The sequence below is a fragment of the Choloepus didactylus genome, chromosome 1 (assembly GCF_015220235.1).
Source record: "Choloepus didactylus isolate mChoDid1 chromosome 1, mChoDid1.pri, whole genome shotgun sequence".
Lineage (NCBI taxonomy): Eukaryota > Metazoa > Chordata > Mammalia > Pilosa > Megalonychidae > Choloepus > Choloepus didactylus.
Window position 1 is genome coordinate 110,937,812 of NC_051307.1, and position 24,365 is coordinate 110,962,176.

Sequence of the window (24,365 nt, forward strand, 5' to 3'; positions counted from 1 at the left end):
TATAAAATGTTTGCTATGGGGTATTTCGGGTAATGAGAATTGTTTAAAATGGAGAGTAATGAGGATTGTACAACTAAGTGGTGATAATGTGAGATATTGGTTGATTATTGTGGACAGAACATATGCTATGTGAAATTAGGAACTCCTTACTTTATAAGTCAAGCCCTTGATCTTGAGGCTTGCTCTTCTGAAATTTATGGCTGTAAAGGAAAGGCAAGCTCACCTATAATTATGTCTAGTAGTTGCCTCCAGAGAACCTCTTTTGTTGCTCAAATGCAGACTTTCTCTCTCCAAGCCCAACTCTGCAAATAAATTCATCACCCACTTCCCGACGTGGGACAAGATCCCCCAGGGGAGTGAGTCTCCCTGGCAACGTGGGACACAGATTCCTGGAAGGAGATTGACTCTGGCATCAAGGGTTGAGAATGCCTTTTTTGACCAAAAGACGGGAAAGAAAGGCAATAAACTAAGGTTTCAGTGGCTAAGAAAGTTCAAATAGAGTCAAGAGGCTGCCCTGGAGGTTACCCCTCTGCAAGCTTCACCTAAATATGCCAAATATGACAAGCCAAAGTTAACAGTAGTCTCCAAAACCCTAAAGAACACCCAGATCCCTATCTGATACTCCATAAAGTTTCACTCACTGAGTTTATTCTTCAGTAACTTAAATCCTCCAGAGAGCTCCTATGCCAGGTAAGGCCCAAAACCCAGAGGCAATAGCCTCTTCAAGAACATCAACCAGTTGTGTCCCCTTTTGCCATAATGTCAACATCCCTTTTCAACATGAACAAGTTAGGGTGGTCACTGCCTACACATCCCTAAATATGGGGAAAGTGATTAAACTAGAGGAAGGGGTAGCAACAGACAAGTTGGAATTTAACAAAGGATTATGAATACTGAATCTCTGTATAATTTTCTTTTACTTGGTTGCTAAGGTATTAGAATAGCTAGAAGGAAAGAACAGAAATGGTGGAACTGTAACCCATAGCATTCTTTGAAATTTGCTATATAGCTACTTGTTAAATTGTAATTTCAAGGTTATCACTTTTTTCTATATATATTTCACAATAAGGAAATAACTGAAACTATGGTACTGTGACCCATAATGTTCTTGGAAATTTCCTATATAAGTATTTGGCATATTGTACTTTGAAAGTTATCACCTTTTTGCATATATGTTATATTTTACAATAAGGAAGTAACTGAAACTGTGGAACTGTAACTGATAGCATTCTTGGAAATTTGCTCTCTAACTGCCTGTTAAATTGCACTTGGAAATTTATTACTTCTATGTAAATATGTTATGTTCCACAATAAAAGAAGAAAAAAAAAAAAAAAGAACACCCCATTAGTAATGCCAGAATATAAACTAGAATAACTCTAGAGGAAACAAAATAATTTTTACAAGTGTCTGGTTGTTTTTATTACTGATAAATTAAGTTTTTTTATTTGTAATAAATTTTTCTCTTTTTTTCCAAAAAAAAAAATCCAGGGAGCCAGGCCTCCAATTAGGCAAACTTGGTTGCTGTTAACAAGTATAAAGATGTAGGCAGGAGAGCAGTATGTGAAGAGCACCTTCCTACCTTGACTAAAGGTTGGTATCCCTTTTGTTCTCTTCCTTTGATCATTTCAGATGTCTTTATTTCTTTTTACTACATATGTTTTGCTTGTAAAAGTAATGCATATTCATGTTAATAAATTAAAACTATAAAAAAAAGGGGGGTATAAACAATGTAAAAAATTCCACCACTGGCCCTCAAGTCCCAAACCCCATCATTAAAAATTTTTATTCATTCTTCCAGAAATAGTCAATACATATATAAGCATACATGCATGTGCGCATATGTATGTGTGTGTGTTGGGTTTCATGGAATAACATTGTGCTTGGTAATTTGTATTTTTCACTGATAAAGATCCTTCTGTATCAGTCAGCACATCTACTTCCACCTCATTCTTTTATTGACTGCATAGTTTTCTTGGCATATCAATAAATCTCCTGGTGATGAACATTTAGATTATTTGCGGGACACTGATTACGTGCTTCAACTTGGCGGGCCTGGGCTGGGGGACCTGATCAGCCCCTGGGGAGGGTGGTGGGCACGGGCGACAGCGCCCTCCGCAGCCCCCCGGGCCTGGGAAAGTGAGGCCGGAGGCAGGCCCCATTTCCTCACCCAAAATACCACTGTTAGGGGAGGCTTGCCGGAGGGAACCGCCCTTTTCCCCACCCCCTTATCTTGCCCGGACACTCCCCGTTGCCAGTGCAACTCCCATCACCACCAGTGCGCATACATTGTTGCCAGACACCGTTACCGGAGCAACTCTCGCCCCTTTTCAATCAACCTCCGCGCCCTCTCAGAACCAATCCAAGCCTTTAACCTCTACAGCTACCCCACCCTCTAAACGCCCGATATAAGCTTGTACTCTCCCCTAATAAACTCTCTTGGCTTCTTCACCCTAAAAGAACCGTGTCCCGCTTGTTCCTTTCTCGCCGCCCTCCATACTTTGCACACCTACGCCGGGGACCGGGCCCAGTCCCCCGCCTCGCCCTCGCCTCCGGGAAAGAGCCCCCGCCGCCGGTACCCTCCAAGCAATCCTGAGAGCCTAGGATTTGGTAACCGGCCGCCACCTCCCCCCCCCAGACGAGTCAACTGCGACCGCAATTATTCCCCTTTGTGTTGTTGTTGTACAGATCATATTGTTGAATACTATTTCAGGTTATGAGAAAATGGCTGTAATAAATTAAGTGAAAAAAATCAAGTTATAGGACAGTATGTACACTGTGGTCCTACTATTAAATACTATACAGAGAGAGGAAGGAAAAAGCATCAGAAATAAGTATTAATAAAGCTTACCTCTGTAGATTATAAGATTCTGTGATTTTTCAAAAATTCTCTCATTTTTGAGCTCTGTATTTTCTAAAACTTTCTGCCACAAATGTGGCCATCTCCCTACCAGGACAAAACCTCCACAATATATCCTCCACACAGCACTGAATGTAATTTTAAAAAGCTCTCCCACTTAAAAACCCTCCAGTAATTTCTCATTGATACTGAAATAAAAGACAATCTCCATATACCTGCCTTCTTCTCTCACCTTACCTTCTACTACAGCAGCCTCCACGCATAAACTATAGCCTCAGATGGTTCCTGCGTTGGGGACTTTGCACATGTCTGGATCCTCAGTCTGGATCATAATCCCCTTTCCTAAGTGCCACCCTCCATCTTCAAATGGACTTGCCTTCCCCATCATTCTAATCTCAAGTGTCACCTCCTCCTAGAGACCTTCCCTGGCCATCCCTGTACCTTGCTCCCCCACAACTTGCATCTCCAGGCCCAGAATATCACAATAACTTGTTTCAGTCTCTTCCTAGAATTCATCATTATTTGAAATTATCTTATTTAATTACTTGTTGAATTGTTTATTGCCTAGGTTCCCCACTGACATATAAACATCCGGAAAGCAAGGACCTTGTCTGTCTATCCCTATCTGTATCTTGAGCACATGTTACAGCACCAGCATCAAGTCAGCATGCAATCAATGCTTGCAGAATAAATGAATAAATAAATAAATAACGTTTTTCAAACTGAAAATTGTTGCACTGGTTTTATAGATTATAAAGAAAATATGTACTCAGGTTTTTAAAAAGAAATTTGCAATTCTTTTATAATCAGACTTTTTTTTTTTTAACCAGGAACTGAGACATTAATTTGTAGACAGGGTGATACATAAGTAATGTAATGCCTTCAATGGAATATAAAATGTTTTTCTTTTCATTCCAAATCAGCCCTATGCCAGAATTCCACTAATATAGACTCTATCCTTAGAAAGAGATCATCTGCTCCCATCCAGGAAATCTTCCTACAGAATCTCTGAGGCCAGGTCTTCTTGCTTGCTTAGCACTTCTTTGAGGCACTCTGCTTCAACATTTAAACAATTCATTTTATATAAGCTGAACTCTGACTCCTTCAAACTTTTAACAAACATTAGTGTTGTATTTTGGAGCAATATGGAATAAGTCTGCTTCAGAGAACAGAAGACAGCTATCCGATCTTATCACTTCCTTCAACCATACCTCAGAGGACATTGAGTTTTAGATACAGAATCTCCTATACACAAACCACGTCCATAAATATCTACTTTTTAATGTGGCACCCAGACTAAATGATTACCCCAAGTATGGGCATTTGACACACTCAAAATTCACTAGAATTATTCCTTCTGATTATTGTGCACATTAACTTCACAAATGCTTTCTTAGGCCAGAGTGGCCTTATTTGGCTCCCATCATGGACTCATATTGAGGCAGTGGTCAAATGTAAACTCCACATCTTTTTTCCATGAATTGCTGACCACCCAGGCATCCTTCACATGAACTTGTGCCATGGACTTGTAGCTAAATTCAGGAATTTCCCTATGAGCATCTTGGCAGCAGGGATCTATCGATTGCTCTTTCTAGTGTGTTCTAAAAGGAACATGTTAGGTACCTAAATATTGTAGATGATCCCAAAATCTTTACCTTGCTAAATTCTTTCCCTGCTCAATATTCCAACATATAAGTTATTTTGAATCTTGAGTCAATCTTGGTTATATTAGCTGTTCATATATTATATTCTGCAAATCTCCCAAGTATACCTCTTATGACATCACATTATCATCTCTTTTTTAAGTGCTGAATGCAACAGGGACAGAGATAGAGCCTTTGGTAAATATTCTTTCATTTCAGCAACTTTTAATATACCTAACAGTTCCATTTCAGATTAATTTGACTTAATTACACTATAAACCATTCAAAATTATATTATAAGTAGACACTGTCAAGAATCAGAAATTCTTCTAGAATTAATTTATTTATTTATTTATTCATAAACATTTATTAAATACTTAAATGTTCCAGGCACTGAACTAAGCACTGGAAACACAGGAAGAAATAGAACAGAGTATCTGCTATCAAGAAATTTGTCATCTACTGGCACAGAAAGGCCATGTAAATAAACAATTGCAATACCACAAAATTCACATCTTCCAAATAAAAAATGATAAACTTTATTATATCAAAATTTAACTTATCTATTAAAAAACAAGGCATAAAAATTAAGATATACAAAACAGGGAGAAAATCCTCGTAGCACAAGATTAATAGCTAGAATATATGAAGAACTTCTAAAAGCCAACAGAAAAAGTCAAACAATATAATTTTAAAATAAAAAAAGATCAGAGGAACATCCTTTGAAATTTGTTCTATAGTTACTTGTCAAACTATAATTTCAAAGTTATCACCTTTTTGTATATTTGTTACATTTCACAATAAGGAAATAACAGAAACTATGGTACTATAACTCATAACATTTTTGGAAATTTCCTGTATAACTACTCATTAAATCATACGTTGAAAGATACTACTTTTTGCTTATATGTTATATTCCATAATAAGGAAATAACTGAAACTGTGGAACTATAATCCATAACATTCTTGGAAATTTGCTCTCTAACTACTTGTTAAATTGTACTTGGCAAGTTATCACTTCTATGTATATATGTTACATTCTACAATAAAAATATATGATTTAAAAAATGATCAGAAGGCTTAAACAGAGAATTTACAAAAGAGGAAATAAAATTGCCAATAAATATATAAACATTGTCCAGACTTATTGGTATTCAGGGAAACACAAATTGGGACAAATTACCCTTTTTTTCCACCAGTCAGATTGGCAAAAGATAAGACGTTTGGTAACATCCAGTCCTGAGGCTGTGGGAAGGCAAATATTTTCATATGTTATGGTGGAAATATAATGTGTTTCAACCACTTTCAAAGGCATTTCAGCAGTACCTATTAAATTTTTTAATGCGTCCACCCTATGACTCCTCTTTTCAGTTACATTTCTGGAGAAATACTGGACAAGGAGACATGGCCAAAGAATGTAGCTATGTTTATGTTAGCAAAAAATTGGAAACAATCCAAATACTCATCAATATAGAAATAGCTAAGTAGATTAGGATACAGCAACAGCATGCTGTGCAACATTACAGAACAAGATAGATCAATAAAGCAAAGACAAAAGACTGTCAAAGATATTGTGAATTAAAAAAAAAGCAAGGTTGCAGAATGATAAATATGATTTTTTAAAATATTTACATAAAGCTAATTTTTTTCCTTAATTTAAAAAATATGTTTCTTTAGGTATATAGATTTGTAAGCACATGCAAATAAGTGTCTAGATGGATACACACCAAACCAATGACCTGGGGTACATCTGGGTTGAAAGCTGTGATTAAGGGGCCTTTAGGTGTACTGTTTGATATTTCCTGTTATTAGTTCTGTATTAAATGGATTTTTAAAATTTAATAAATTTTTTAAAACTTGCAATACAGAATAAGTGCTAACATAGAGATATGAACAAAGTACTATGTGGCCCAAAGGAAGGAGAAAATAACCTATTCTATAAAGATTACCATCCACTAAATGGACCTTTTTTTTTTTACCAGAAATAAATTATATATCTTAAGTGGACATAGCATAGACACCCAAAGGCTTCAACTAAGAAAATCTACTTTGGTGGTTTATGGCAGCTTTAGAAGGCTGTTTAATTTGCAGGTTTTAGAACCAAAATTATGAAGTATTCAAATTAGTTAATTATTCCTGCTACAGCTCTCAGAGGTGTCAGCATTGTAAGCCTCTTCCAACGAGTGTGGAACTGGGGAATGGAAAAACTAGCGCCTTGCTCAGAATTGTTTATCATTCAGTGGCAGGAACCACATTTCACATCTAAATGATCCTCTATGATTGATACTGTGTTCCAACCAAGAGTCAGATGACAATAGGTCATAGCTTAGGCATCTCCTATTCTCAAGAAACATAAGAACCTATGGCTGATTCCCATCCATTAGATTCCCCAACAGGGCAACAGGACTCATACCTATAGAAAAACCAGGGCATTTTGTTTTTCCCTCCGTGACACAGCAAGAGGCAGGTCTTGAGCTATATTCGGAGCCTAATTCTCCAAGCTTACTCTTCAACTGCACATCAGACGTAAGGGCAGCCACCACATGGTGGGAAACCACTCTGCCTTATAGTCATTCTTTTATGTAGCAATTGACTGTCCTCATCTCAGGCTAGAGAGGACTCAATGATTTGAATAAACCTCTAGACATCTTTCCATGGTACAGTAAAAAGTCTATTTTATTCCCCACTTAGCTTCACAAGTAAAAAGTACCCAGAAATGGTTGTGCACATGATATGTAAATTCACAGATAAAGCTGAAGCTCCTGTCACCCTCATTTATTCCCACCAGGTGAGTAAAGGGTGCATCCTGGCAAGATGTGGTGCTGAGTATCTTGGCTTTTTTTTTCCTTCCTGATTTAACTGAGACCTGTAGAGTTATTTGACACAGTTTTCTGTATTTAATTAATTTAAAATTCCAGGTTTTTAATTTGCATTTAATTTGACATTTCGGGTTTTTAATTTACCAGATATTGTTTATCAAATATTCATTCCAGAGACTTTCACTGTATATGCAGTGCACACCCCTCTTTAATTAGTGTGTGGTAAATTAATTCTTCTATCCTTGCTCCTTCATCAGATATTGGATTAAGGAAGTTGCACTGTTTCAACGCAGGACATAAACTCGTTTATTATACCAAGATGGTATATTTCCCTGTGTGTGTTCAATGCTAGTCTGCTTTCATGCTTAACCTGATTTAAAATTAAAAAAAATTTTGTGGTTAAAACCAGAAATCCGTTATTATTTAAAATCTGCCAATGGCTTTGACAATGTGAATATTAAATGTTATATCTACCCAATCATTCAGTCCAGTTTTGCTCTTTTCTCACTCCTGGACTGGTAATGCTGCCACCTCCTTCCCTTTTCTTCTTCCTTGGTCTCCCTACATCCATATTGTCACCTGCTTCCTCCCTGGAGTAATTGTTAAAATGAGACTATACTTGTCAAAACTCCCTGTTAAGTTTTCCCTAACACTCAGACTTTCCCAGGTTATAAACTTATTGTCTCCACTTTAGCTCCCTCTTACTTCCTCCCTACTTCCCCACAAATAATAACCAACCACCTAATTGATAACATATTTAAATTCAGCTTGAAGGGGCCATTGTGGAGGGAGGGATCTTATCTCTCTTATTACGCTGCAAGCTTCTTGAGATCACATTTTCTACAACTCTGCACCCTATGTGGAGCCTTGCATAGTGCTTTGCACAAATAGGCAAGAGTAAATGCTTCTTGGATGTCTATATAAATTGTTGGGTAAGTGGACAGATGAACAGATTTCATGTACTATGAGCCTGGTATCAAGCTAGTTCTTTTAACTATGTTTTCCCATTTAAGTGTTTCTCATTATGAGGAATTACTCCCCATTTAACAGATGAGTATGAGGCTCAGGAGTTAAGTAAGGAATTGCTCATATCTCACAGCTAGCAAGAATCTAAGCTCAAATTTGAACCCCAACCAGTCTGATCCTCCTCTACTTATTGCTCCCAGCCAGGACTGACTACACAATTTGTGGGCTCCAGGGCAAAATTAAAACACAGGCCACTTGCTCAAAAATTATTAAGAATTTCAGGACAGAGACAACAGAGCATTAATCAAGTGCACGGCCATCTAGGCATAGAGTTTGTGGGACTTCACAGGTCACATGCTCGGGAAGCCAGCCTGGCACCTCGCTATAGTTGTGACCCACATTCCAGCACAGTGCTTCACCCCCAGACTGGGCATTAGAACCTTCTGTAAACACTCAGAAATTGTTCCAACCTGTCAGAGGCAGAAGCAGACTATCTATCTACAGACAAGAAATAGATCCTAGTTTAGATGCATGTAGTGGGCTAGACATGCCTCCTAAAATAGATTGGAATGCCTTGTGGGCAAAGAATGCCTCAGAATATGACTCTGTCACACTTTGTATGCTTATCACCATCAACACTACCTCATTACCTTCGCCAAGGGTGATGAATGCGGACTGAGGAAACAGTGTGCTTTGCTGTGCAATACTTCAACGATCAAATGAAACAAACTCTCTAAGAATTGTTATCTTTCCCTTACTACTCTAATTAAACAGATTAAGCCCTTGGGCAGGTAAGGATGAGCCAGATGCTAGCTGGGAACCAGGAAGAATAAAGTAACAGTCCAGCAATTGAGCCCGAGAGCGGGAGCTGAGAGTAGTGTCCTAGAGAGAATTCTCGTCTTTGAGCTTCCATGAGTAAATATCAGTGCCAGTTTGGTGTGAGCAGAATCTATGGGGTCCTAGTGTGACACTCAACACTTTATAGAATCACCAGCTAAATGACTGCTCCTTCCTGCTGCTATGGCCATCTCACTGTGACTATTCTTCTTTCCAAAGGAGAGATAATGACATGCTGATGACTTTTTAAAGATGCTGTTTTAAGACACTAATTTCAAAGGTGGTGGCTACTGATAAAATATCACAATAGCAGAGACAAGAAAGTCCTCTGAAATTCATGGACCAGCACAAGATAGTACTGGCAACTTTGCTTGTGACCTAGGAGAGCCGTGTTCAAAGTCAACACATGATAAAATCAGTGTTTAGCTCATTAAAGATGAGAGCAGACACAAAGTAGGGGGCAAACACCTACCCTTTGACTATTACAAGCCAGTTTTATTGTCCTTCATGGCAGAGCCCTTGTCCGTCTTATCCCTTGAAAATTCACCAGGGTCTGAGGCAGTCACTCAATAAATGTGGAAGGAGAAAAGAGAAGGAAGATGTTTCAGGGGGAAGATGAGTCAAGTTTAGAAAATACATCTGTGCAAGTTTTTTTCTATTGTAATTTTGACTACTTTAAAAAAAAACAGGTGATAAAATTTGTATAAATTATTTGTTGAATTACACTTCAGTGTTTTATACTAAATTTAACTTCTCTTAGGAACATTGGTGCCATTGATTTTCCTTTCCTTATCTCTGCTGGTGTGCAAGTGCTCCAGGGGATGGTCACCCAGGGGGCCCTAACTGTCATTTGCTATGAAGTCCCTTTTCTAAACAAACTTTTTTACTTTGGGATAAATTTAGATTCACAGAAAAGTTGCAAAGATACTATAGGTAGTTCTCATGTACTCTTCACCTAGTTTCCCCTGATGGTAACATCTTGTATAACCAGGGTACATTTGTCCAAACTGAGAAATAAACATTGGTACATTACTATGGACTAAACTACAGACTTTATTTGGATTTCACTATTTTTCCACTAATGTCTTTTTTTTCTGTTTTGGGATCCAATCCAGGGTACCATGTGGTACTTCGTATGAAGGCATTTGTAACCCTGCCTCTTTCATCGCCAGAATCCTTTTCAAAGCAAGAGTGTCCTTTTTCTCTCTGCTTAATACTATTATATTTATTTATTTAACAAATACTAATTGAGTTCTTATTATGGGCCAAGGATTGTCTTGGGCAAAGAATGCACAAATTTGAACAAGAGATGTAAGATCCTTCCTCCTATAGATATTTAAAACGTTTCTCAAAATTTCTATTAATGGCTGCATAACATTCCATTATAACAGTTTATTTTGGAACAGATCATCTCCAAATTTTCCCTGTTTTTAATAACACTGTGATTAATATGGATCTTTGGCCACCATGTATTATTTCCTTAAGAGAGATTTTTTTTTTTTAATCTTCATTTTATTGAGATATATTCACATACCACGCAGTCATACAAAACAAATCGTACTTTCGATTGTTTACAGTACCATTACATAGTGGTACATTCATCACCCAAATCAATCCCTGACACCTTCATTAGCACACACACAAAAATAACAAGAATAATAATTAGAGTGAAAAAGAGCAATTGAAGTAAAAAAGAACACTGGGTACCTTTGTCTGTTTGTTTCCTTCCCCTATTTTTCTACTCATCCATCCATAAACTAGACAAAGTGGAGTGTGGTCCTTATGGCTTTCCCAATCCCATTGTCACCCCTCATAAGCTACATTTTTATACAACTGTCTTCAAGATTCATGGGTTCTGGGTTGTAGTTTGATAGTTTCAGGTATCCACCACCAGCTACCCCAATTCTTTAGAACCTAAAAAGGGTTGTCTAAAGTGTGCATAAGAGTGCCCACCAGAGTGACCTCTCGGCTCCTTTTGGAATCTCTCTGCCACTGGAAGCTTACTTCATTTCCTTTCACATCCCCCTTTTGGTCAAGAAGATGTTCTCCGTCCCACGATGCCAGGTCTACATTCCTCCCCGGGAGTCATATTCCACGTTGCCAGGGAGATTCACTCCCCTGGGTGTCTGATCCCACGTAGGGGGGAGGGCAGTGATTTCACCTTTCAAGTTGGCTTAGCTAGAGAGACAGGGCCACATCTGAGCAACAAAGAGGCATTCGGGAGGAGGCTCTTAGGCACAACCATAGGGAGGCCTAGCCTCTCCTTTGCAGCAACCGTCTTCCCAAGGGTAAAACCTGTGGTAGAGGGCTCAACCCATCAAACCACCAGTCCCCTATGATTAAGAGAGATTTTAAATGGGGGGAAAGTTAGGTACATTTTTGAAGTGTTTGATATAAGTTGGAGCCATATTCATGATCAGAAAGGATGTAGCTATTGATACTCTATACAATGGTAAAAGTTCCTATCTCACCTTTACCGCCGTTGCTCCCTCCCCTGTTATATCTTTATATCTTCCCCCTACTTTTTACGGTTATCTTCAACTTCCTTCCCCTCCTTCACCCAGGCAACACAAGCAGTCAGTCTCTGGTCCCAAGCAAGTTTCTTGGCTCTAGATCAATTCATGCAATTTACCTCCCACCAAAACTCCTTTCTGTGTGTGTGTGTGCCACACACTCACATCTCACCCTAGAGGATTCTATTGCCTGGAGTCCTGCACTTAACCTCTTTGAGCCCAGTTTCCTCACTCTAAAATTGTTGCAATTATAATGATAGCTGACTTTTACGTAGAGTTGGTCATTGATTGCTCCCTGGTGATCAAGCTGTATTTCCATGACCCCGGGATGTGAGACTATGAAAAGTAAGTAAACTGAGGGCAATTTTTTGTGAATTAATCTCAGGACCCACTCTTTTTAATTCTCTAATTCTTCACCTTGTTCTTATGAGCACAAGACTAATGGATGGTCCCGCATTCTGAAAAGTTCATTGTCTTTAGCCTTCTGAACACAGTGATATGTACTGAAAATAATATAGTCTTTGGAAGTGGACAGAACTGAGTTTAAAAATCAGTGCAACCATTTGCTAATTTTGTAAACTTGAGAAGTGACATAACCTCTTTGAGCCCAGAAAACTCATCTCTAAAACTACACCATGTGCCAGACACTGTTGTATCTTATTTGTATTAACTCCTTTGATCCTCATTACAACCTATTGAGGCAAGTTCAATTATTATCATTCCCACTTTACAGAGAGGGAAACGAAGACACAGATCAAGTGACCTATCCCAGATCATGCAGCTAGCAAGTATCAAAGCTGGGATTTGAAGCTGGGGAGCATGACTCCATAGTCTAAATTCTTAACCCCTATGCTACATGTACTCTCACTGATCCTTCATGACATCATTATGAGGATTAAATGAAACAAAGTATTTTAAGGACCTATTACATAATATGTATGGTACCTCATAATTGCTCAATTTCATTCCAAAGTTCTAGTCTCCCTTTCACCTGCTCCCATGGCAACATTACTATCTCCCGGGTCCTGGGAACTCAAATCTCAGCCATACAGATATATGACAACCATACATTACTGCTTCTGGATCAGACACAGCATCACCACACAGGGAGCTAAAAGCACTTTGTGATTCCTAGAGGGAGGCATGAATCCAGAGAGATGAGGTGGTTTTGACAGATGGGAGTGAGATCAAGGGCCTTGAGTGTCCATGAGGAGGCAGTATAATGAAGGGTAAAGAATATAGAATTATTTGGAATCAGCTGGGTTCAAATCCCAGCTCTGCCCACCTCCTTGGGTTGTCAGCAGGATTAAATGAGATACAATGCAAGTGGTCAATACCTAGAGCGACTTTAGTCTGTGATGCTCACCCTGCCACCACAACTTCCCAGCTGCAATTCATACATACCCACACGATCAGACACCATCCAGCAGCCCACCTAGAAACAGGACTAACCTCAGAGAAAACAATTTTAAAAATACATAATCTGATCTAAGATTTAGTCAGTAAATGGGTAAAAGGATGGCATTTGCAGGATTGCATCTGAAGCTGATGACATCAAACTGCCTTAATAGCAAGGTCTCTGGGGTCTGAGAATAAGGCAGGACTGTCCAGGGGAGAGAGAATGTAAATGTGATAGGAGTGAGCTCCTTGCTTGGAGCAAAGAGACCTTATTCGGGCTTCACCAAAACCTCAATGAAATAACCCCCAAATTTTCAATCATCTGTTACTGACTCTACATTCACCAATCAACCTTCTGATTAATGCCTAGACCCCCCCAAAGAGCATCTTAGTAGAGTGCACAGAAATATTCCTGGCCCTAGAAAGAAAGTTCTCCATAATAAATGTATAGATAGCAATCCTACATAAATTAGAGCTATTACTTCCCAGGAGGTTTCTAATCCCTTATTCTCTTTGAACCCCTGTGACTCTGTCACTGGGAAAATGTGGGGAACCCCACCCTGCCCCACCCCTGAGCACCTAGGACTTCCCAGGCCTGAGCCTGGCACAGTGAGGGATCCGACAACTTAAAATCTAGTACAGATAATGAAGCAAATGTACTGAGAACTAAAATAAGACACAAGTCCAACAAACTGTTTTCTCATTATCACCTTGAAAACTCCCCCGGGCCAAGTCTAGGACTCCTTGTTCATTCAATTTAAGGAGGTAATAATGAGGAGAAAATGCTCTTCCCCCTTAAAAGTCTTGTTAACCTGTTGACCAAAACTAACTGCTAATGGTGGAATTGCCTTTAGGTAAAGTCACAGGTAATACATGATGCATTTTATGACATATACTTTGCAAGGACTATTTCTACAAAAGGGGGAAAGCAAAGACGCATGCAAGAAAATAAACCCATTTGCTGACACAGTCACAAGTTCACTTGTGGGTGAGATTTTTAAAGTTGCTACCAGGAGAACTCCAGAGGAGCATTCACTTAACTTTTAACCTCTTCCAAATTAGAACAGAAGACATCAACTCCAATACATAAACTTCATTAAAAAGAACCTTCCAACCAGGGATCTTTACTTTACAGAGGGTAAGGATATGTTTTCTGTAGGAGGGGCATTTTGTTGTGCTTTACAAAGGGTGCTATCCAAACTGTACTTCTGTTTTACTTCTGACCTAGTTTTTCCCCTTTAATGGCCAGTGTGTGTCTCATAGAGGAAACACGGTGTAGTGAATGTGGAAATTTAAAGGCAATTGAACTGTATAGCTGTTACCAGATGCCTCTAACCATTTAACACAGGTTACATATGGCTCCATAGATTCCACAGAGCTCTGCATTCTAAATAGAAACCTTAGTTAGAGAAAGACAGGCATTTAACTTTCCTTTATCTTAAGGACAAAAAATAATAATAATAAAACAAGGAAAGTCAAAAATTACAAGCATGTAATCTAAACTAGTAAAGTCAAATGAAGATCTCTAAGGTTCCCGCTCGGATTTGATACACAATAACCTCCCCAGGAAGGAGAGCCTTTGTTTCTTTCTTTCTTTCTGGGAAATGGCTTTTTTTCATTCCTGGTGGAAGAGGTCAGCCTAAAGCCAGGATGATTCAGTCAAATGTCACTTTCTCAAGATTCAAAAATGTAGTGTTTCCCAAACTCACCAGATGATAAGAATTATCTGAGGCAATTGTTACAGAGTGGGTTTCCCGGGCTAAGGTGGAGTCTGGGAATCTGTATTTTCAGCAAGCATCCCATTGATCCTTATCCCTCACAATGCCAAGGCTCAGAAGGTCCCCAGAGCCCTCATGTTACTGGAATCAGTACAGCAGTCAAGGGGAAGTCGACCTTAACGTGTACCCAGCTGGGAAGCCACTGGGATTCATGGCTTAGAATTTCATCTTCAAGCCAAGATGTTAAACATATCAATGAATGTGCATTCCTTATTTTCACCCACAATAGTTTCCTTCTTTGTGTCTTAGGGGATTGCCATATGCCCAGAGTTCCTAGCAGCAGGAAACCAAAATATTAACAGAATAAATTAAGTCAAATTAGATATGTGCTGCTGAACTCTTCTAAGGTATTTGGAATGTTAACAAACTTTGGGCCTGGCCAAGCTTCATTAATAGCATTGTCCTCTGAGCATTCACACAAAAACCTTCTGAGTTTGCTTTCAGCTGCTCCAGTAGAAGCATCTTCATCATCCTGCAAGGAAAGCACAGGCTAGTTTTGTCAGCTCTTCAAAGTGCTTTCTCTGTAATACTTACAGTCAGAAACAGCTCACCTTAGAGACAGTGCCAGAACCCATGGCTGCCACCTCTTCTGCCTGCCAGAATCTGTAATGCCAGTTCCAGCATGACCCAAACAGCTAAAGAATGCAAGGAAGGCAAAGGAGGGTCTTATTTCTGCCTGGGGGAAAGGAAAAGACTGACTTACTCCTCCCCAGGGATGTCCTCTAAGAAGAGCTGCCAAGACCCCCACGTCAAGCCAGTCCTAACACTAACAGTGGGAAGAATAGAACGATAGAGAATCCCAGGATTATGAATAAAATAGAAACCTGTGCAAAAATGCCTCATTATCATGGAGTGGTCTCTATCACATGCTACTAATATATCATGATTCTGCTTCCTAAACACAAATGTAATTCTTTTTTAATATTATTATTAATTTTTAAGAATATAATACATGTTCAAAACAAACAAAAAAGATACAAGGTGACAAATCTCTCTTCTGTCTTGTCTTTCACCTGCCCAATTTCCTTCCTTCTACCCAAACAGGTTGCCACTGTTTTTGATTTCTTGTATAACCTTCCAAAATTACCTTATGCAAAATCAAGCAAATGCAAATACATTGTTATGTTATGTTCCCTCTTTTTACACAGACGATAGCATTTTAGGCACACTGTTCTGAACTTTGCCTTTTTCAACCAACATAAATATCTTAGAAGTCTTTCCACTCCACACGAAGAGAGCTTCTTCAATTCCGCTTACAGCTGCGTAGTATTCCACTGTAGGATACTCTAATCTGGAATGAAACTATTAGTTTGCAGTCTGATTTCCTGGCAGAGAAATAAATGGGAAAGAAATAACTTTGTTCCACTTGTCTGAAATCTAAAGAAAGCCCAAAAATTGTCCGTGAAGTTCTGGAGAGTGTCAGATGGATACAATTTAGGAAATATATTCTGTTCTGCATAATTAAAAAAGTTTAATTAATGCATCATTTTATGCAATAGGAGTAACCAGAAGACATCTGAAAAAAATTAGAAAGGAATTTGAATCCAAATATGGGTTAATTAAGGTAAAGAAAAGAAAAACAAGAAAGGTAGAAGACAAGCTTTGTTTCGGTAACTCCCTTTCAGCTTCACTGAACTCCTCTCAGCTCCTGGAGAGACCATGGCTTGTTAGAAAAGCCTCCTTGAGAATATGGACTCAAGTGGTCTAATTAGGAGGGGAAGAAAAGAGGTTGGGTAAAGGGAAGGCCAGGGGGAAGACAAGGAGGGCCCAAGGAGCAATTTCCTTACGTCATTTTCATTGTAAGAGGATAAACTGTTTCCCAAGTGGTCTTTTCATGTCTGTATTTCCTCCAGGCTGTGATTTTATAAAAGGAAAACTTTTAACTCATAACTCAATCTCTTTGGCCACAACAATATTTAAAGGTGTGTCCTTTGCTTTTGACCTAGTCTTGAACCATTGAGTCACATCATAGAGATTTTTGATGTCCCCTTTCTAGTGTTTCACTCTCAGGAAGAGCGCAAAACAAGAGATTTCATCTCTCACTAATTTACTAATACAGCCATAAATACATTTCAAGGTCATTTTGAATTTCAAAATAAAGACCTTCCAAGTATTTCTAAAAGCTGGGATAAGTTTAACTTGACCCTCATCTTGGCTACTCTAGCTGGTGGTTCTCAGTGTCCTGGGATGTTAGCAACATTCAGCCAAAATTAAATGGGCATACTCATACACGAATGATAAGAATATAAATTGGTACAACATTTCTAGAGGGCATTTGGGCACTATATAGATAAACCTTTTAAAAATATTCATACTCGTTGACTCAAAGTTGCATTTCTGAGAATCTACACTAAGGAACTCTTACACTCAAAGATTTAGCTACAGGGATGACAAATCTAAATTTCCCAACAATAGGAAATTGGTTTTAGCAGGAGTCCACAAACATTTTGGTCTAAGGACCCATTTATACTCTTAAAAATTGTTGACTACACGAGAGAGCTATTGTTTATGTGAGTTGTATCTATCGATATTTGCTATATTCGATATTTAAACTGAGAAATTGAGCTGGAAACTCAATCACTCAAGGGTTTTTCCTCCAGATGCTCACTGTTGCTTCAGTATGCAATAAAAGTAATTCATGTGTACTTCCCATTTCCTTACGCAGAATGTTAATAGGACGTGTCCTCAAGGATTGGGATCTAATAAAATTAATAATTTTATTATTTTAATTAAACAATTATTAAATGACTAAATTATTGCTCAATTGCTTTATTATCTAATTATTATTCACTTGTTAATTATTAATTAACCACTGCACTATGCAAAATGGGGCAACAGAACTTACAGGAAAATGGGTTTAGGGACACAACACTCAAAAACTTTATCGGGGACACACTAAAAAGGAACTTTTAAAACAGCAGCAGAGTTTTACACATGTTGAATGGTTACAAAATACATAAGTACTTTGTAAATATGGCACTTTAACTGGACAAAGACCTTCCAAAGCAGTTTACTTGTGGAAGTGGGTGTCTGCCTTCCCCAGCCCTGCCACCCTGTGTGGGAAAGGAAGGAAACAAATGAGAGAAAGAAAAATATGGAGAGAAAGGGGAGATAGAGAAAAAGAACAGAGAACAGAGAGGAGTACTACAAACTAGGCTGAGAGGAGAGGGGGGAGATAGAGAAAAAGAACAGAGAACAGAGAGGACCACCACAAACTAGGCTGAGAGGAAAGGGGAAAATTAAAGAGAAAGGGCTGGGGCTAGGGTGCAAGGATTGCAGTTTGCCAATTTTTGTGAGGTGGCGGAAGGAGGATTGCCTGAAATGGGACAAAAAGTTGTAGCTCCAGACGTCAATGGGTTTGGCTCATGAGGGGTGTGTGCCTGTGCATGTAGTGTGTTCCTATGATGCTCTGTTCAGCTGGGCGCAATTTTCTGCATTCATCTACTGTTTTTCACTGACGAAATGGTGCACAAATGCAAAATTAGCATTGTTCAAATTTAACCCTAATATATCGATCGTTTTGCAACAAATTCATGTTTTCAAAATAAGCATACTGGTAGAACTGTTTGTATTTTGATGATATTTATAAATCTGGAAATATGTACATACATTGACATGAGTTATTGCTCCATGGTAGAATTACAGATTATTTAAAGTTTCTTCTTTCTGCTGATCTATATTTGCCCAGTTTCCTCCAAGCAACATGCATCAATTTGTAATAAGAAATAAGGGCAAAAAAAAAAATTTTTTTTTAATTTAAAAATCCGACCAAAAGTGTGATATCATTCTAAAAAAACCATAAAACTATGATACTCCCCCTTGAGCCAACCAAAAATGTTAGTCACCAGCTTATCTCTGGGGATCACACTAGACTTCTCTTCTGCATCCTCCAGGTCAAAGAATCATTGAAAGGTGAAACTACCAGGCACCTGAGTACTTGCATTGCCCAGACTCCTCATTTTACATTTAAGGAAATGGAAGCCCTAGAAGGTAAAACAACCTGCCCAGCTCATGTAACTGGCTTTGGTAAAGCTGGAACAAAATCACAAAGTCTCCTGGCTTTGGCTTTCAGTTTAATTATCCTTTTCACTCTTAACTTGGTTTTTTTGTTTGTTTGTTTGTTTTGTTTTGCTTGCTGTATTTGTGGGTGAGGAGAGCCTAACAGTCGCAGGGGTATTGTAGAATTGGGCTTGGTTGACATAAGTCCAAATCAACAAATCATTTCAGTCCAAAGAAATCTTACAAAACAAAAGAAAGCAAAACTGTCAACTAGGTGAACAATAAAATCATGCCAACTTCTTGTTTCACATTGTGTAGACAAAACAACTAGTAATTAAGTGAATGTTTCCTTTTTCAACTGGTTACTTTGGCATTAGATTCACATAGCCTTTGTTAGAAAAACCAAACATGGGGGTGGTAAGAAAGAGAGAAGGAGAAATCTTATTTTTCAAGGCAAATTAAGCTCTTCAAAACCTGATTACCAACATATAATTAAATTTGGACACTAGATTTACCCACACTTACCAATAAAAACCAGCACTCTAAAAGACATAAGGAAGCAGACTCATTGAGAATTCAACATTGCTTGCTGTAAATACTATACAACCCACAAATTTCAACTATCATCAATCAATGATCTAATAAAAAGGAAATTGATCTAATAAAAAGGAAATAGGAAACATGGAACACTTTTATGCCACTTTTAAATAAAGAAAAAAACCTCATTGTATCTCAATGACACCAGAATGTTTTCATTTACCTGCCATGAAATCGATGATTAACTATAGAAAAATTTCAGTTTGTTTTTAATATTCAGCTGATTCTGTATAGAATTTACAGGGCTAAAGCCTCACTGAGTATATCAGGATTAGTCAATCTTTTGAATTAGAAAGGATAGCAAACCTGACTAGGCCAAATACTAGTTGCTCTCAAGAACATGATGGGAACTAATGAAAGAGTCTGATTTCCGGCCTTCAACAATTAAGTCATCAGCTGCCTTTGGTTACCCCTAACAACTCAGGCAGACAAGGAGATTACCAAGCAAACAGGCTGCAACAATTCAGGATTCAGAGCCAACTGGAGTGCTGAAATGACATGTATTCCCAGGGTAGTCACTACCTTCTCATATAGAAAAGAAGGAAGTGGAATTATTTAAAAAAAAAAAAAAAAAATCCAGGACTTGGCAGACACTCGCTGATATGCACTCATTAACTTAACGTGTGCTTAGAAAAACAGCACAAGAGGGCCTGTGGCCAGTTGTGGTCAGCAGGTTCAAGCTTCCCTGCCTCACCAGAGGTCAAGCTGGCTGATGTCTAAGGACTCTGCTTTTCCCTTAAATAGTATTTATTGATGCTTTGATTTTTTTTATGTATTTTGTTTTCTGATTTTAATGGTAATGCTCAGAAAAGTTAATTCCAGAAAATACAAAAAGAAGAAGAAGAAGAAGATAATTAAGTCCACAATGGAATACCACTTCCACGAGTTAACATGTTTATGTATATACCCCAAATCTTTTTGCTATGACTATATATTTTTATACAGCTGGTATCAAACTATGTGCAATTTTAGCCTATTTTTTCTACTTTACATTATATGGTCATAATTTTCCCTTAGCTTTATAAAATCTTTGGAAACTTTGTTTTGAAATGGTTATATAAAATTTCATTATATAGATGAAATACTCCCAGTTTCTCTTCTCTTTTTTTCCAGAATTGAACATTCAGGTTGATTTCAAATTTTCACTATTAAGATACCTGAGAAACAAACATATTTGAATATAAATCTTTGCCTGCATGTCTGATATTTTCTTTGCTATAGTAATAGTTGTATTAATTTAATTAACCCTCACAATATCCTTATGAGATAAATACTATTATTATCCCCATTTTACAAATGAAAAAACCTATTATAGAGAGATTATTAATTTGCTCAAGGTGACACAGCTAGAAAGAAGAAAAGCATACATTTGAATCTACAGTGCCACTGTCTCTCTTAGAGGGGGCCTTAATGACTCAAAGGTCACAGCATGTGGTTTTGTTTTGTTTTGTAAGGATTTTTGGTAATTATTGCTAAACTATCTAATTATTTTCAAGAAAGAGTTAGCAATTTATATCATCAAAAGAACCTTCTGACTGAAATGCTATGATTCAAAGGTTTCCATTTCTCAAATGTACTAATTTTTTAATATTTACAATAGAAAATCCGTTTATGCCATGATGAAGAAATATCAGGCAAGCAGTAGCAAACTGCATTGTATAGGCATACCACTCAACAACAACCTACTTGTAACAACCTGCAGGGGAGGAAAAAGGTATGTGCCACTGCGCAAATAAGCCTGTATCTCCACATGGGAAAATGCTGCCATAAGTGCATATCATCAATTGGTCAGGCTCCCAAACAGTGATTTTCACCCCCAAAATACTGAATTAATGGACACAGGGATAACCCACTAAGCATTCTACAGCCACATCCAACTAACTATAAAAATTGGACCCAATCAGTAGAATGGATAAATAAACTGCAATATATTCATGCAATAAAATACCATACTACAATAATAATGGATGAGTGTCATTAACATAATTTTGAGAGAAGGAAACCAAACACAAAAACATATGCATACTGTTTGATTCCATTTTTACAAGATTCAAAAATGGGTAAAACTAATCTGTGATATTCGATGTGAGAAAAGTAGTTAACTTTGAGGAAGAGAAAGGGTTTAGTGATTGGTAGAGAACATGAGGTGACCTTTGGGGCTCTAGTCATGTTCTGTTTCTGATCTAGGTCTTTCTTACAAGGGTTTGTACCCCTTTTGTGAAAATTCATCAAACAGTGTACCCATGATTTGTGCTGTTTTTGAAACCTGGGCCCAAATTAAAATATTTGCCAAAAATATGAGCAGAAGCAAACAAAAATGACTACTTAAATGGAATAGGCTATTTTGAAACAGAACTGATGGGTATCACCAATTTAGTAAAGAGACACAATAATAAAATCTTGATTGAGGAATACAGTTGCTGGAAAGGGAGGGATGAGATTAAAAACAAAATTTTATTTGAATGCCCTTAACTCAAAGTGATTTGGGAGGGTTATTTTGTTTTGCAGGGAAGATTGCAAATTATGAAATCAATTTCTTTAATAGATATAGGGCTATTCATATTTTCTATTTCTTCTTTTGCCAGTTTTGGCAAGTTAAGTTTTTAAAGAAATTTCTCTACTTCTTCTAATTGTCAAATTTATTGACATTAGTTGTCCATAATATTCCTTTATTATTCATTTAATGTCTTAAGCACTTTAGTAATGTCCCCCCCTTTTGTTCCTGACATTGGTGATTTCTAGCTTATATTTTTCTCCTTGATGAATCCATCTCGAGTTTTGTCAATTGCGTAGATATATTCCAAAAAAAGCTTTTATTGCTGTTGAAAAGAATAGGACAAATAGGGTAAATAGAAAACAAATAGCAAAATGATAGATTTAAACCCAATAACATAGATAAACTATATTAAATATAAATGAAATACTATAATTGGAAAAGTTTGGCAAACTCAATTAAAAAAGCAAGAATCAATTATATGCTGTCCCAATAAAACCCATTTTAAATGCATAGACACAGGCAGGTTAAAAGCAAAATGATGGAAAAAAATACTAAGCATAACAAAGCTGGAATGTCAAAATAGATTTCAGAATAAATAACATTATCAGGGGCAAAGAGGGTTATTTTATAATAGTAAAGAGATCAATTATCAAGAAGACATAACCATCTTGAATGCATAATGCACCCAATAACAAAAGCTTCAAAATTCATGGAATAAAAACTGACAGGAGTAAAATGAAAATAAAAAAAGTGTTGTTAGCAATTTCAATGTTCCATTCTGAGTAATCAATAGAAAAAGAAGACAGAAAAGATGTAGGAGGCTTGAACAGTTCTACCAACCAACTCCACCAAATTGACATTTATGCAACACTCCATCCAGCAATAGAAAAGTGGCTTTTTTAGAACATGGAGGATGAAGACAATTGCATATTAAGATATCTTATCAGTAAAGACTATAGACCTGAAATTTAAAAAAAAAAAAAAAATGTAAAGACAATACACATCTATCTGGGTTGAAGACAGTGTTTTCAAACTTGACAGTTCATTAGAATCCCCTGGGAGGTTTTTAAAAGCCCCAATGCCTCGGCCACACCCACACCAACTTAGAATCTCTGGGGGGTGGGAATGGGGGGTGGCAAAAGCATCACTATTTTTTTTAAATTCCACTTTTCCAGCCACTCCTCCTCCCCCGGAGCGTGGCTCTGGCTGCACCATGCTGGCTCCGACCTCCTGTCTTCTGCTAAATAAGCTAGAGCTGCCAAGGTCTCCCTCCAGCCGCCACTGGAGTCATCTACCAGGACCTCATCAGGCATGGAGACATTCTCCAACATTCATAAGAGCCAAGAGATCACACAGATGGGGTGTGCCTGGAGGTGAAGGGGAAGATGGTCAGCAGGACAGAGAGTAACTTGGATGACTCCACTCCCTCCTGGGTGGAAATGCCTCTGCCCAATGCCCCGAAGGTGCACGTTCCAAAGGCACAGAAATCACAGGTGTTGATATTGTCATGAGCCATCACTTGCAGGAAACCAGCTTCACAAAAGAAACCTACAAGCAGTACATCAAAGATTTCACGAAATCAATCAAAGGCAAACTTGAAAAACAGAGATCAGAAAGAGTAAAACCTTTTTAGCAGGGGCTGTGGAGCAAATCAAGCACATCCTTGCTAATTTCAAAAACTACCAGTTCTGTATTGGTGAAAACATGAACCCAGATTTTATGGTTGCTCTCCTGGACTACCATGAGGATGGTATGACTCTATATATGATTTTCTTTAAGGATGGTTTAGAAATGGAGAAATGTTAATAAATTTGGAAATTATTTTGGACCTATCACCTGTCATCGTAACTGGCTGCTTTTCATCCACACAACATCAGGACTTCAACAAATGGGACCTATGTCATCGTGAACTCTTCAGGCATTTTGATCTTGATTTATTGGAGCAGAAGCATTGTTTTTAAGAAAATAAAAACGTCATATAGGTTGTCTAAAAAAAAAAAAAATCCCTTGGTTGGGGTAGGGGTAGGGGGTTCCCAGTGTGCAGTCCAGTGTGGGAATAATGGAGCTAGAATAGATCACCAAGGTTCTTTTATTCAAGTGATGATGGTAGGTGCCCTTTTAAATCAAGGGCACCTACGTTAAGGAAAGGACTTAAGGGCAAAGAGAGGGGAGCCAAGGAAAATGTTAGCAGGAATAGGAGAGGTCTTGACAACATGGGACCTGATAGGGCTGGTTAGGGGCCAAGTTGTTAGATAGTGAACTTTCTTTTGGAGGCCTCAACTTCCCTTTTTTCATGCTTCACTCCCTTCAGTGTCTCCCTTTTCCTCTCATCCTATCCCAGCCCTTTAGGTTATAAATGCCCTGAGGTGTTTTCCTACCCAGTCCACTTCAAAGACTCCTCTTGGAAAAGAATCATCTTCGTCATTTACTTCTTAATGTGAATATGTGTCAAAATTCCTT

The 24,365-nt window shown here is 38.0% G+C and overlaps 1 pseudogene; it reads left to right on the top strand.

The window, feature by feature from the left end:
* Positions 1-23,197: 23,197 nt before the first annotated feature.
* Positions 23,198-23,711, top strand: LOC119519899 (annotated as a pseudogene).
* Positions 23,712-24,365: the final 654 nt, after the last annotated feature.